Genomic DNA, 14,833 nt, shown 5'->3' with positions numbered 1-14,833 from the left:
CAGTGGTCAGTACCATATGCTTCAGAGGAAGGTGTTGGAAACCCTGTAATAGAGAACCATTTAATAATTTGTCCATAAGGGAAGTTTCTTGCTAAATCCAGGCATTTAGGCCTCAGTCCTGCAACGTACAACATGCTCTGGCCTTGATGCACATACTTAACTTTACACATGAGAGTACACCTATTTGTGCTTAAAATTAAGCACATGCTTAAGTTCTTTGCTGTATTAGGGCTGGGATGCTCAGCACTTTGCAGGATTGCTCCCTTAGTTGGTGACACATGAGCTCATAGAATATCAGGGTTAGAACGGACCTCAGGAGGTCATCTAGTCCAACCCCCTGCTCAAAGCAGGGCTAATCCCCAGACAGATTTTTACCCCAGTTCCCTAAATTGTCCCCTCAAGGATTGAACTCACAACCCTGGGTTTAGCAGGCCAATGCTCAAACCACTGAGCTATCCCTCCCTCCTGAAGCATAGGGTTTATAGACCTCATATTTCTTACCCTATCTTTATATAACTGCAGCTGTTTTCACTATGCACTTGTCCAAACCTTAAAAATCTTGGCCTAATGATTTCATGTGGAGGGGAGCCCTGCATGTTAATTATGCACTGTTTAAAAATGCATTTCCTTTGAGTTTCATTTTGTTGTATTTCAGTTTCACTAGCTGCTCCTTGTATCATGAGAAAGGGTAAATAGGAATACCTGATTTACCTTCTCTATATCAGTCATCTTTTTATATACTACCTTTAGTCCCCACTTATTCCTCTCCTCTCCAAACTAAACAATCCTAATCTTGTCACTCTCCTTACACAGATGATGTTTCATCCTTCTAACCCCTTTTGTCACCCTGTCTATTTCAGCTGTTATTAGGGGTACCATATTTCAGATTCCCCAAAACAGGACACTGCTGGAGGTAGGGGAGGGAGGAGGAGCTGGAGGAGCCCAGGACACAGCATCAGTCAGCACTTCCCAGGGCTTGCAGCTGGTGCCTGGGTGGGCAGGATCCGGCAGCTGTGGATGCAGTGGAGGGACCAATCAGGAAGCGGACCAATTGGGTCTGTTCTGAGCTGCACCGTCTGCTCTGCAAAAATCCCAGACGTTTCCTGTTATTTGAAAAATCCGCCCAGACAGAGGATGGAGCCTCAAAAAAGAGGCAAAGTCTGGGAAAACCCAGATAGATGATAATCCTAACTGTTGTATGACCTAGCTGCTCCCCTGTGTGTAGGAGGCAACCATCCTATGGAAGAGGTCCCTCTCTCTGGTGCTGTTGAGGCAGTAAAATGGTGACATTTTATGCCTTTCCCTTGCTATATGTTGGATTGTTGTGCCTCATTTATACTGTAGATATAAAGAGCTTTAAAAGCTCTTTATTTTTTGTTCAGTGTTGCCAACTCTTGTGATTTTTATCATGAGTCTTGCAATATAGTGTTTTTCTTTAAGCCTCAGCTGCTGGAGTTATGCGATTGTGTAAGAATCTCAGCTTTCATTTAAAAAACCCAGAAGGTAAGTTGCCAGCTCTCATGGTTGCAAAGAAAAGCTTGAGAATATGACAAATGCACCCTAAAGGTACAGAAACCAGAAATCCAATACAAAAATCTAACCTTTTTTTATTAAAAACAAACCCCATGATTTTTAAGCCAATCGCATGATTTTGGGGGCCAGCCTCATGGTGTTTGAACATATGGGCTTCCCATTAATATAATCCTTCATGATGAAAGATGTCATATGCACATAAGTAATTATTATGCATAATAAAATGAGCAGCCTGTCCTTGCTTGCCTTCGTATAGTAACCATTGCTGTGGTGGTCATGTTTAAATTTCAGTTTTAGTTCTACACCTCACTCAGGAGTTGTGACTGTTTCCAGTTTGTTTTGAATCAATTTCTCGTTGCACCTATAGAAACTCATAGGGTTGGCCCATAAAGAATCCCAGCCTACCAGCTACCATAACAAGAGAGGGAAAAGAGACCTAGTGCTAACAGTTTCCTTTCAATTATTTGAGACAGTGTGAGAGATTGCACACTTCTGTCTAAGTGCTTAGGTTGCTATACCAACTACTTAGATTTTTTTTCTGCAGTATTTTTATAGTTAAATTACTGTTGGACCTGACTGCATTAGGGCTGAATTTTTGTTGTCAAGTGAAGCGTGATGCAACATTTACATTCATTAAGTATCAGAGGGGTAGCCGTGTTAGTCTGGACCTGTAAAAAGCAACGAAGAGTCCTGTTGCACCATATAGACTAACAGAAGTAGTCTATAAGGTTCCACAGGATTCATTGAGTTCACATTCAAAACTAATTTTTTTTAAATGGAATTCACAATCTGATTAATGGCCAATAAAAATACCTGGTATTGTAGCCCCCTGATTAGTGGGTGTTCTGTTTCTCATTCTGTATCTGCTCCACAAAGGATGTGAGCCTGTTGCAGCGTTCAGCCTGGCGTAACTATTTGTAGACACTGGACTTCTTTGCCTCAATCTTCAGTGTTGGTCAAAATGGTTGCCGTCACCCTATAACGATAAAGAGCTTGGAATCTTCAAGACAGAAAGAAAATAAGATTTGTTTTCCCACAATTTTTTAAAGACTATTTTATAATACCAACATGATACTAAAGAACATAGTAATGCTGTCCATATATCTAGGCTGAAGACATTGAGGCCAAGTTTCTCAAAAACAGGAGCCCAACTTTTAACTTATTGAAAAATCAAGAGTCCACATAAGAATTTAAGGGCCTAACATTTGACACCCAGTTTTGAAATTCTTGGCCAAAGGCTCCAAATTATTTGGTGTTTTTCTGTTTGAGTCTTTCACAGACTGATCCCTATTCATTAGTTGTATTTTCCAAATAGTTTATACAAACAATTGTCAGCCTATGGTCTGTTTGCAAGCTATTGACTTGCAAGTGCACTATTTATTTATTTATTTATTTATTTAAGTGCTGTGCAATGAGTCGCCTTTGACATATGTTATAGTTTCTGCTCCCTGATTGGATAATTGAAATGTTAAAACAGAAGAATAGTGAATAGCAAATGTCAAAAAAAAAAAGAGTAGCAAATACTCTTGTTTGCATATGAAGCTGCTTATTCTGGTGCAAATGTTGGTATTCATACAAGGAACAGACATTTGTGTGACCACAGACCAGTTTACTCTAATGCTCATTAACAGCAAACAGTAAGGGGTATGAACATGGTCAAACAACCACACAGTCAGAATTCAAATGACCATTCACAAATGCTGTTTTGCAGCTTTTAATCATCTCTATTGACAAGATCTCCTTGATTTAGTGGTATTATCCATCAGCACAGCCGTTTAAGTTACTAAGTTACATTCAGGCAAAAAATAATCATAAGAAAGCAATCTTAAATAATACCAGTCCAAATCTCCCAAACATCTTACAGTAAGATCCATAATCAAGATGTCAGTTAATCATTGTGTTATTGTCCTAGAGATAGGAAAGGTTCTTGGTGGGACAAATGACTTGTAGATTTCAAAAACGGAGTATAAAACACTGACAGTTACCAGATCATGGTACAGCTACAACATTACAGAACAGCATGTAGCACATACATTTATACAAAATGTAATCAGCTATAATATCAATCGGCTAAAGAAAGACTTAGAGAAGTGGAGAAATTAACGGATGTTATATTTTGTGAGTTAGTTTGTGGAGAGGAATAGGGAAGTAAGATTCTGGTTTTATTCATGGCCCTGGGCAAGTTACTTTGTCTTTCTGTGCCTTAGATATAATTCTTACTGTTTTTCTCAGTGATGTTGCTGCTGAGGCTTAATGAATTATTAATAATTGTAAATCACTATTAGATCCACAGATTAAAGAGTCTCTATATGTGCAGTTATACCATGCGTAAGTGTAAATTGTACCATGAAAGTTCCTTATGCTGTTGAATCATCCCCCACCCTCCACCTCCCATATTTAATGATGAATCCAGGCATTAGGCAATTCCATGTAATTAAAATGTTGTGCACTAAAATTGTCCCCTGAGTTGCAGCTCTTGTTTTCATGGGGATTCCCATGGAAGACAATAGTCTTCCAACATTAGCTGAGCACACATGAGAAGAATACAAACAGTGTAATGGAGGATATTGTCTAAAATAGCACCAGGCACTTTAAGCAGCCACAATTTCAGTTAAAATGACAGAGTATTTTCGATACTCAGGACTAACCTGTCTTTGAGCTGGTGTGAATGCTCTTCTTAGCTAACAACCCAGACATTCAAAGGCTGCATCATATTATTTTTTAATATTAGTAGATTGAATTCAGAATTGAATTCAGAATTTTGCATTGTTGCTCCATTTATAGTCTTAGCACGTCACACAAAATTAAGTGGTTTCACATATTCTTAGCCTGTAGCCATTCCATTTTTTGTGACCCCATTAGCACATACAAAAACTGAATAGGTTTGAGCCCAGGGCATAACTAGCTATATATTTGTGGGGGCCGAGAGGAATTCAGTTTAACCATACACATCTAACTATATACACTCCTCACTGGTCTCCTCACTTCACCACAACCCACCAGTCCTTTCTAGACTTTCCAGCAACAAAAGAACTGGATTTCTAAAAGATATGCTCTAGGAATTATTTGTTGTTTGTGTTATACAGGAGGTCAGACTAGATGATCACAACGGTCCTTTTCTGGCCTTGGAATCTATGCATTTCCCTTCCCTCCCAAACCATCATCCCTTACCTGACTTTCCTCCTCATCCAATTCTCAGCCTTAGGCCATACAACACTAATGGCTTCAACGCAGGGTCTGGCTGGTTGACCAGGACTTGTAGCAGCATTGATTGGGATCTGTGATTATTTACTCTTTGCGATAGAAGATTGGCTCCTTACTCCCCTCTGCCATATATCTGTCATATGGGAGACTTTTTTCTTCACTATAGGGGGTCAGGGTTGGGGGTAGGACTAATGATTCCATTAGCAGCAACTCCTCCCTTCCCTGAATACAGCAGTACTAGCAGTGTGGAGATGCTCTTTCCTTTCCTCACCTCAATTCCTGTTCTTGGCTAACTTTCTCTGATGATGACTTTTCCTGAAGTGAGAGCACTGCAGACCAAGCAAAGGAGGATTCATGGTACTGAGAGAGTCCTCACTAACCCCCAGGCAACAGCCAATCTGTAAAAAGGATGCCTGTCATACTACATGCCAGTGACTGAAATTTGAGAGGTTTATGCTCCCCAAACATTTGATCAGTGCCACCCTCATTGGACTCTGGAGGTCAGCATTTGAATGGGAAGCCTCCAGGGGATGCCTACAATGAGATCTCCCAGAAGCATTATTGGTGATCCAGCAGCTTCAGACTTCCCTGACTATAAGAATGGCATCACTGCTGCAACACTCAACTCTGCAGCTGACTCTGAAGTATTTTGGATGAGATGTAAAGACTTTGTATACCCTCCCTTGATTTAGTCATCTACAATTCCATAGCGCTGTTAGTCCTGAAAGCCTGGTCACGATGCCAAGCTGAATAAAATACATTATGCCTATCTAAATTACCCCAGTGTTTTCAGTTGGATTCATCTTCAGTTCATTGTTGTCTAGCATTGATGTATGCCACTGAAAAGCTGCCACATTTCATCCCAGAAATAGCTTCATTTTGATGCAGTTGAAGCAATTGCCTTGTATAAGCTGTATTTTAGCATGTAAAGCTCTTTTGGAGCCTATAGGATGAAAGCTGCTGTGCAAATGGAAAAAATAACATGCTTTCATCAATACCCGCATTATCATGATTAACTTGCCACAAATCATCAAAGGAAATATGGGAATGTCATGGAAGTTCTAAGTAAGTCATGATTCTTATGTCAAATTGAATAAGAAGAGCATGTGAGGAGAGGTCCACTAGCTGTGATAAAATTACAAGAAGAAAAGAATCAATCCTCATGTTTCATGTGGTAAAACTAGTTGTGGTCAGGAAGACATTTCCATCTATTGTATAATAGGGCACAATTAGATACATTACACTTCTGAGGCATTTGATAGTAGCCATTGTGGAAAACAGGATATGGCACCAGTATGGCAATTTCTGTGGTCCTACAGTTACCTATCTGGCCTACGCTAGCTATAAATATAGACCAATATTTTGTCTTATTCCTCTTCTTTCAGTACTTACTTATTTCTTCAACTGCAAACATTTAACACCAACACAGAGGTATCATAAATAACTTATTATTTTAACCAGTTATGTTGGTTACAAGCTACTTTGGTTATATCGTGGACACCTGGTGGAGCAAAAGAATTTGCCAGCAATCCAAGAATGTAAATTCCTCCTAAATATCATCATTGTATGGTTCTTGAAGATGAATGTTAGGACAGAGTACTCATTCGCTGACATAAATAATAGACCTAAAGGCAGGCCAATAGCAGTAACACATGACTGCCTGAGTCCTTCTTTTTTTTTAAAAAAATGGGTATTTTCCCTCCTCCTATTACTCTTACTGTAGTTTAGAGGGCCTTTGAAAATGGGTGTGTCTAGTTACCATGTTCCAGTTGGAAAATCAGATAGGTCCAGCTAAAGAAATAGATTGAAATGACTGTTCAGTCACATCTCAGAATTTGCTAGGTCTAGTTATCTCCTTTTGAATAACATACCTGAGGACAGAGGCTTGGTCTACACTACCAACTTATGTTGATATAACTAGATTGCTCAGGGATGTGGAAAATCCATACTCTTGAGCAACGTAATTATCCCGACCTAATCCCTTGTGTAGACAGCACTATATTGACAGAGGGCTTCTTCCATTGACATAGCTACTGCCTCTTGGGGAAGTGGAGTCTTCACTAAGTGCTAGAGCAGGGCAGCTGAACAGGTGCAGCTGTAAGTTGCCCTCCTAGCCTGCAACTACTTTATGTCTTATCAAGCAAAACACACAAACAAGGTGTAAACCAAGAGGTCTTTTTTATGCAACATGAAATGAGAAGTAAACAGCTGCTCTGCCTCTATAACGCACACCAGCTCTTGGAAACAGGAGTGGACCTGTTTGAATGGCATCTGCCAATGGTGGTGCTTAAACTGTGTTTGTTTTCTTTCAAAAATGCTGTTTTACTACAAATGTTCATTGTTTATGGCTAAATGGCCTGCAGGCTGTTTCAGAAAAAAATGTTGTTCTCTATAGAAATATACATAATAGCAGGAGGGAACATAGACTATCATTCTAAATGAATGACCATATGCCACCCCTCACATGTGGGAAGTAGCTGTCAGTGCAACTGTAGATCTGGTCTCTGGGTTCTTCTCAGAATGTGCTGCCAGTGAGTTAAACCAGCCAGTCTAGAAACATGATAGTGCTGTGTCAGAACAGGAAGGATTGTCTTATTAAGGGACTGGCTGGACATTTGAGTTCAGTTCCCAGCTCTGTCCCAAGCTTTCTCTATAACCTTAGGCAAGTCACTTTATCTCTCTGTGCCTTAGTTCCCCAACTGTAAAATTGGGATGATCATACACCCTCCCTTGTCTGACTTGTCTGTTGAAATAGTAAGCTCTTTGAGTAAGCTCTTTGACTATCTCCTACTATGTGTTTGTACAGGTCCTAGGACATTAGGGTCTCTATCTTTGCTACTGTAATTCAAACAAGATATAGCTCCACACAGAGAAGGTAGTGTCCTACCAAATACTATGTTTATCTAAAAGTCAAATTTATTTATGTTTAGCAGACTGTACATAAAACCCCATGATGAGCTGAGCTGAGGAGGTTTTACAGTGTTTGATTGAACCACAGCTGTTCCTGCATATTGTCCTTTCAGAAATCTAATGATCACTTTAAAAGCAAGATATGAACATGGAAAAATGTAACACCAAGCTGGGTGGCATATGCATCCTGCAATAGGGTGCACCATACTTCTGCAGCCCTGTAATTTTTGTGGAGAATGAGGGCTGAATTGTGCAGCAACTGGAAACTATTTTGCAGTGTGTGTGATACATAGGAAAACAGTCAAAGCCAATCATTTTTAGGATTTAAATATAGATGACAGCATTGATAGCAGAGCTGGGCAAATGTTTTTGACTGGATTTTTTTCCACAGAAGTAATGCAGATTCAGGCCAATCAAAACAATTCATAGATTCATGTCAGTTTAAAAAAAAAATCAAAACTTTTCTTTTTGACATTTTCAAAACTAAATATTTTAATTTTTTATTCAAAATGACTTTTCATTTCAAAATGTGCTTCAAATTTACTAGAAAATAAAAAAAAATAAAAAAGAAGAAATGAAATGTTTTGCTTGACCTAAAGCAAAATTTGTTGCTTTTCAGTTTGCCAAAAAAATTGAAAACTTTTTGTATCAGGTTGACTCAAAATGGGTTTTTTTCTTCTTCTTTTTTTGTTTGTTTGTTTGTTTTTGGAACAGCCACTAAACTGAAAAAAATCAGTTATCCATATAGCTCTGTTTCTGGGATTAGTGGATACAAGATTGAACAGCCCAGGGTAGAAACATGTAGACAGCTCTTGGCAAGTTCAGGTGCCATCTTCTCAGTGTGTGTTTCACAGTAAGTTTCAGTTTATGGTACATAAAACATAAATGTCACTTGTGATCACCGTAAATCTTTTATACAAATTATTCAAAGGTCAGTCTGGATTTTTTATCTCTCAATACAATATAGACATACTATAGTGGTTTGAAAAGGAAAGAGATTTGAGAGTACATAGGCTAATCTTTGCCAAAAAGAAGTGCAAATTCCAGTGCACTGAGCTATTGCAAATTTGTGATAGATTACAACCCTTATACTTCAGTTTTCTATTATGGAAAGCAGAGTAGCTAAATTAGGAAATAAGGTCACCTGTTGCTTGTGGAAAAAAATTTAACTTTTCCATATGCTAGTATTTTAATATGAAAAGACTTTATCTGATCTCCTTAGAAGGTGGGCACCCTTAGGCAATCGTCGGTAAAGCAGTGTTTAAAATCATTGTCTACTTTTGTCATTCTCAGATGAGTATCTTTTTTTGATCTGTGGCCCCAGTTAAAGCTTGCATTACAAGAAAGGAGAATGAACCTAAAGAGCCTAAGGTGTCTTTACAAAACACATGCGACACACTGGCAGACCAGGTGCCATCTCTTGCCAAATGCTTCAGCCGAGCACTGACAAATTCATTGCTGAAAATCAGTCTGTTTCACCTGTCTGTTAAGATTTTTGAATTTATATTGAATTTATAACAATGTGTTTAGTTTTTGTGAAATACTTGTAAATTGCTGCCTACATTAATATCACATTAATATCTTCTCTCAAATCTTTATCTCGTGCTATAAGGTAATGTTTAAGTTTTTGCTTTATGACTGTAAAAAATGTTTGCTCTGAAACTGTGAACTCAGTCAGGAGGGATCATCTCCTAACCACCAAGAAGGCTGGTTTGGGGAGATGAAAACTATACATGCACCTTTGTCAGGCTGACCCCTTGTGAGCTAGTGTGAATTCACCTCAAAGGTGGGCACCTGCCTTTCCTAAGGGGTTCTATAAGGAGGTGGCAACTTCAAAACCTTCCAGCATTTCCATAGCAGCCATTCTGATGGAGGCCTGGTGGGACAATAACAGAGACATTTTTCCACTGCTTTCTGGTGTGTTTAAAAATTCATTAACAGCCATAAGATAATTCTGAGGAATTGGTCCCACCTTCTGAGTATGGCACCCAGGGCCGGCTCCAGGCACCAGCCCACCAAGCTTGTGCTTGGGGCGGCACCTGGAGGGGGGCGGCGCAGCGCTCTGGCTCCCGCCGCCGGGGAGAGCGGGGCCACGGCCGGGGCTCGCCGCCCTCCCCCCGGCGCTCTGGCCGCCGGGGGCTCGCCGCCCTGCTCCCGGCGCTCTGGCCGCCGGGGAGAGCGGAGCCCCGGCCGGGCACTCCGCCCTCTTCCCAGGGCTCCGGCCGCCCTCCCCCCCAGCGCCCTCCCCCCGGCCGCCGGGGAGAGCGGAGCCCCGGCCGGGGCTCACCGCCCTCCCCCCGGGGCTCCGGCCGCCCTCCCCCCCCCTGGGGCGGCAAAAAAGCCAGAGCCGGCCCTGATGGCACCCTCATTAAAAATAGGGCCTTCTGCAGAAAAGTATGTTGTGTGTAAGGACAGGAATAATTGGCATGCCTTAATTTACAGTAAAGAATGCTTAGACACTAGGGCCGACATCTTCAAGTGTACAGTTTTCACCTCCCAAATTAAAAGGAGGTAGGCACCTGTAACAGGGTGCTGGCTAGAAGAAACAAGCCAAGTTCCTGTTAGCCCTGTTCCAGAGGAAAAAGGGTTAGTTGGGCTGGCTGAGGAGCCACGCCCTAATTACCAGAGGGGATCCACCTGCAGGCCTGGATAGCCAGCCTGCCCTATAAAGTTGGCTAAGAGACAGGAAGGGGGGAGAAACAGGAAAGGGAGGAGTGTAGGGTCTAGATTCCTTCTGGCTGGGAAGCTAGTAGTCTCCAGGAGTGTTGGTCTCTGTAAATACTTGTTAATAGTAGGTGGTGGGAAGGGACACAAATAATAAAAGGACATGGGTGCTGCACCTCCATTGGTCTCTGGGTGTTTTTGGGGCCTAGGCCAGCGAGGGCCAGGTTACAGCACCTAATACCTTTTGAGGATCTGGCAAGAGCCAAATTCTACACTCAGCTGCACCGCTGTAACACATTGATATCAATGGTGCTGGCTAAGAGTAATACACAGCAAATAATCAGATATATTCATGACCAGAGTTTAGCTTGTACAATTTATCCCCAAACTGGGGTTATGGTTGCCATTTCCCCTATGCAATCAATTGCTAAGAAAGCTAATAATAATCTTAGAATAACAAATACAAATAATTTTAAAAGACTATTGCAGTGTGCAAAATCATATATCATTTATTTTACCTTAAAATGAAATAAATTTTGTGCTTTAAAATCAATTTCATGTTAAAATGGTCATTCATTGCATATTAGTAATTAGGCCTCAGACCAAAATTTTCATATGTGGGTGCCTAAACTTAGCCATCTAAGTCCATATTTATGCACCTAAATGCCTTAGGCTTTGGTTCAGCAAAGCATTTTAAAATATGTTTAATTCCTGTTGATTTCAGTGGGAATAGACTACTTACATTGAGTATATGTCTAGGAGCTTTTCTGAATCAGGGCCACCTTCCTGATTATGAGAAGTACTGAGCATGCATTGCTTCCATTAATTTAGGTGCCTAAAAGACATCTAACCCTTTATGACAGTCCGACCCCATTTGTGAGCAATAAACTTTTCTTGAAAATGTAACCCTTTGACTACAGTTGGATGTGGGTGTTCAGCATCTGTGAAAATCATTTCACTTACTGAGATACCTCGATGTGGGTTTTGCTGCTCAAATTTAAAATATATTTACCAGTAGGTTTAGTTAAACAAAGTATCACTACAGCCTACTGAAAATGGCTGCCATTCAGACCAGTGTTCAGTTCACTTTTCTGAAATATTTGTACAAATACAAATGGTTAGAAAATAGCACAAATTGAATACAGTAGCACAAATCAAATACTAATTGAATTTTCTTCCCATCCTTACCAAGAAACCAACCATATTTCTTTCCTAAACTGTCAACAATCTGGCAAGGAGACTATAGACTGCACACCAAACAATGGGAAAAGAGCCAGTTCTGATTTTCCTAGGTCAGCGGTTCTCAGACTGTGGGTTGGGACCCCAAAGTGGATCATGACCCCTTTTGAATGGGGTTGCCAAGGCTGGTTTAGACTGGCTGGGGCCCGGAGCTGAAGCCCGAGCCCCACTACCCAGGGCCGAAGCCAAAGCCTGAGGGCTTCAGCCCTGGGCAGCGGAACTCAGGCTGCAGGCCCCCTTCCTGGGGCTGAAGCCCTTGAGCTTCAGTCCCCCCACCCCTCCAAGGCAGTGGGGTTTGGGTGGGCTCAGGCTTCGGTCCCCCCTCCTGAGATTGTGAAGTAATTTCTGTTGTCAGAAGGGGGTTGCGGTGCAATGAAGTTTGAGAACCCCTGTCCTAGGTATTATTATTCAGCCAGTGGAAACATCTCTGAATGCCAGCGGGGATAGTATTGGGACAATGCCCACCAATCATTATTGGCTAGAGAAGGCAGGAAAGATCATATATTCTGTTTATTTTTACCTATCAAATGTCTTTGTTTTGCACTGAAATGTGTGGATTCCATTCCTTTTGGATTCCATCCTGTGCCCTCTATGATAATCAGTTAATCTGTCTTGGATATTGATGACCGTTTACTTTCCACCAGACTTGATTTTAAATATTTGCCATGGAAAAGGGCAAGACCTGGACCACGCTTCACAACAAAACAACATTTTAGCTTCTAGATGAGGAAGTTCCAATGCCCATTTGTGATGGACATGCTTGTCTGAAATATGTATTGGCTACTTCATCCAAGCCTAGTAATTCACAACCACAACTATAGCAGGACTCTCTCAGCATTGGTAGAGAGTTGTAAAATTCAAACAATCTCAAACTGGAATAAATCAGCTGAAATATTAAAGATACCCTTTGGCTTTTTAAGCAGGGTCCAAAATTTAAATTAAACTTGCATCTGACTGAACAGGAGTGAGATCCTGCTTCATTTGCAGATTCAATCCTACTAATTCCTTGTGCCCCAAATGGAACAATATAAGACATAAACTCCCTTTCCCCCCTGAAACTGCAGGAGATTCCTTCATAACAACCTGCATTATGTTTTTAACTTTTGAAAAGTCTTTCCATGTGGCACCACTTAGTATCATAGGGCAGCTAAGGCCTAGATGAATCTTTGATATTATTGGTACTGCAATACTGCCAGGAGGCAACAATTGTATGGTTCTACTGTGCTAGGTGCTGTACAATCACTTAAGAAAAAATCCCTACGCCAAAGATCTTACAACCTTAATAGACAAGACAGACAAAGGGAAGTAGTATTATCCCCACTATATAGTTGGGAAACAGAGAGACCAGGAGATTAAGTGACTCACACAAGGTCACATAGGAAGCCTGTGACAGAGTCCAAAATTGAACCCAGATCGTCTAAGCTTTAGCCCAGTGCCTTAACCACAAGATCATCCTTCCTTTTAAACTTTTTACTCTGTTCTACAGCTACCAGTCTGATGAGCAAACAAGGTATTGTAATATGAGTTTGTTATATTTTTGTTCTAATGTAGGTGGGTGTGTTCTCATGTAGCTGAGAAAATTAAGGACTGGTTTAAAAATAAAATGCCATTGTTTTCACTTGGATCAATACCATTCCCTGAAACTAAAAGAACCACTGAAAGGGTTTCTCACAATAGAAGGCACAATTTATTGTTTTGTACTAAGCCCTCTAATGTTTGACTTTCTGTATATAAAAGACCGTACAACGTAAGCCACTCCTCCACACACTCACACAATGCAGTGGTAAAGAAAACGAGTGGGGAGAGAGTATAAAATGCATATGGAATATAGCTAGCATTCACAATATTAAATACTACATGTAGTTTGGTTAATTATATATACATGTTGCCTGAATATTTTATTTCCGTGCATTATAAAAGTAGGAAGATGTGTACAGTACCTGGACAACCAAGCAATCCAGTGCTAGTTCGCATGAATTTAGCCAGGCTATAATTTAGATAACATATATAATCTGTGTTTTGTCACCATTGCACTGCTTCCATTTCCTTTCTGGGCTCATGCAGCTCAGACATTCGACTTATAGCCACATAGTCACCAGAAAAATAAACTACTAGACATTCAAATCTCCATTCAAATCAAATGCTTCAAAGCTCACTCTAATAAATAATATCAACCAATTTTCAGTTTGATTCCACATGTTCCTCACACAAGAAAAAGTAAAGAAAGAAAGGCAGAGAAGGAAGCAGTTTAACAACATATAGATTCACTAACAGTCAGTGAATAAAACAATGAAGGCCAAATTCTGTTCTCAAGTTTGCATGTGTTAGGAAGACAGACTGACACCCTCTGGGTTTTTACATGATGATAATATGAATTTATAATTTTAGGACCATTTGTATATAAAGTCGTTTTAGATTGAAAATTTTCTAGTTACTGTAAAACCAAATTAACTAGCTTTTAAACACTTTGTTACTCCTACAAATCATGGTAAGCAAAACTCAAAAGATCTAGAGATTTGGCTTAAACCCCTAAGAATCATATTTGTATCCAGCTCCTTGATTGTGATTTCCTATTCTATAGTCAAATAAAAGTGCTACTTTCTCTGGATCATTCACTCTCCCTTCCAGCTTCCCCATGCATAGTTTTGATCTGTTTACCCCAAAGAACTGTTTCAGCTGGAATTCTTTTTTACCTACCCACCTGACTATCCTGTGCCCTGACTATGTCTTTCAGCCTCAACATAATTGTCCACAATCTGATCCATCTTGTTTTCTCTACTATCTACTCTACCTGTCCAGATTTTTCCATGCTTTTAATGAACCCTTCTAAAAATGTATATATTTCTAGTAAAAACAGAACACTGAGTATGCTTCCCCCTTTTATTTTATTGTAGGTAAAGCCAGTTGTTCCTGGATTCATCTGCTGCTCAGGTCACGCATCTTTGCATTTAGCACTAACTGACAACACAATGTACCCTCTAAGGCTATGTATGCAACAGTGAAGCACACACTGTTTGCCTAAGTATTTGTTGTTGTTGTTATTATTATTATTATTATTATTATTATTATTATTTATATATATTTAAGTAGAGCCTAGGAATCCCAATCCCATTTTTCAAAGTGGGGTACAAACGTGTAATAAAATTATAGTCCCTGGAGGAGCTTCAATCTAAGTAGTAATTCATAACTAAACGTGGGCCAAGACACCACAATTCTCCTCTGCTATTTTCTGAAATTGCCATGAGCTTTTTAATCTTTCTTGCATTTGGATAGATACCATAGG

This window comes from Emys orbicularis, chromosome 9, assembly GCF_028017835.1.
Source record: "Emys orbicularis isolate rEmyOrb1 chromosome 9, rEmyOrb1.hap1, whole genome shotgun sequence".
NCBI classification, from domain to species: domain Eukaryota; kingdom Metazoa; phylum Chordata; order Testudines; family Emydidae; genus Emys; species Emys orbicularis.
This window is presented reverse-complemented; position numbering follows the sequence as displayed.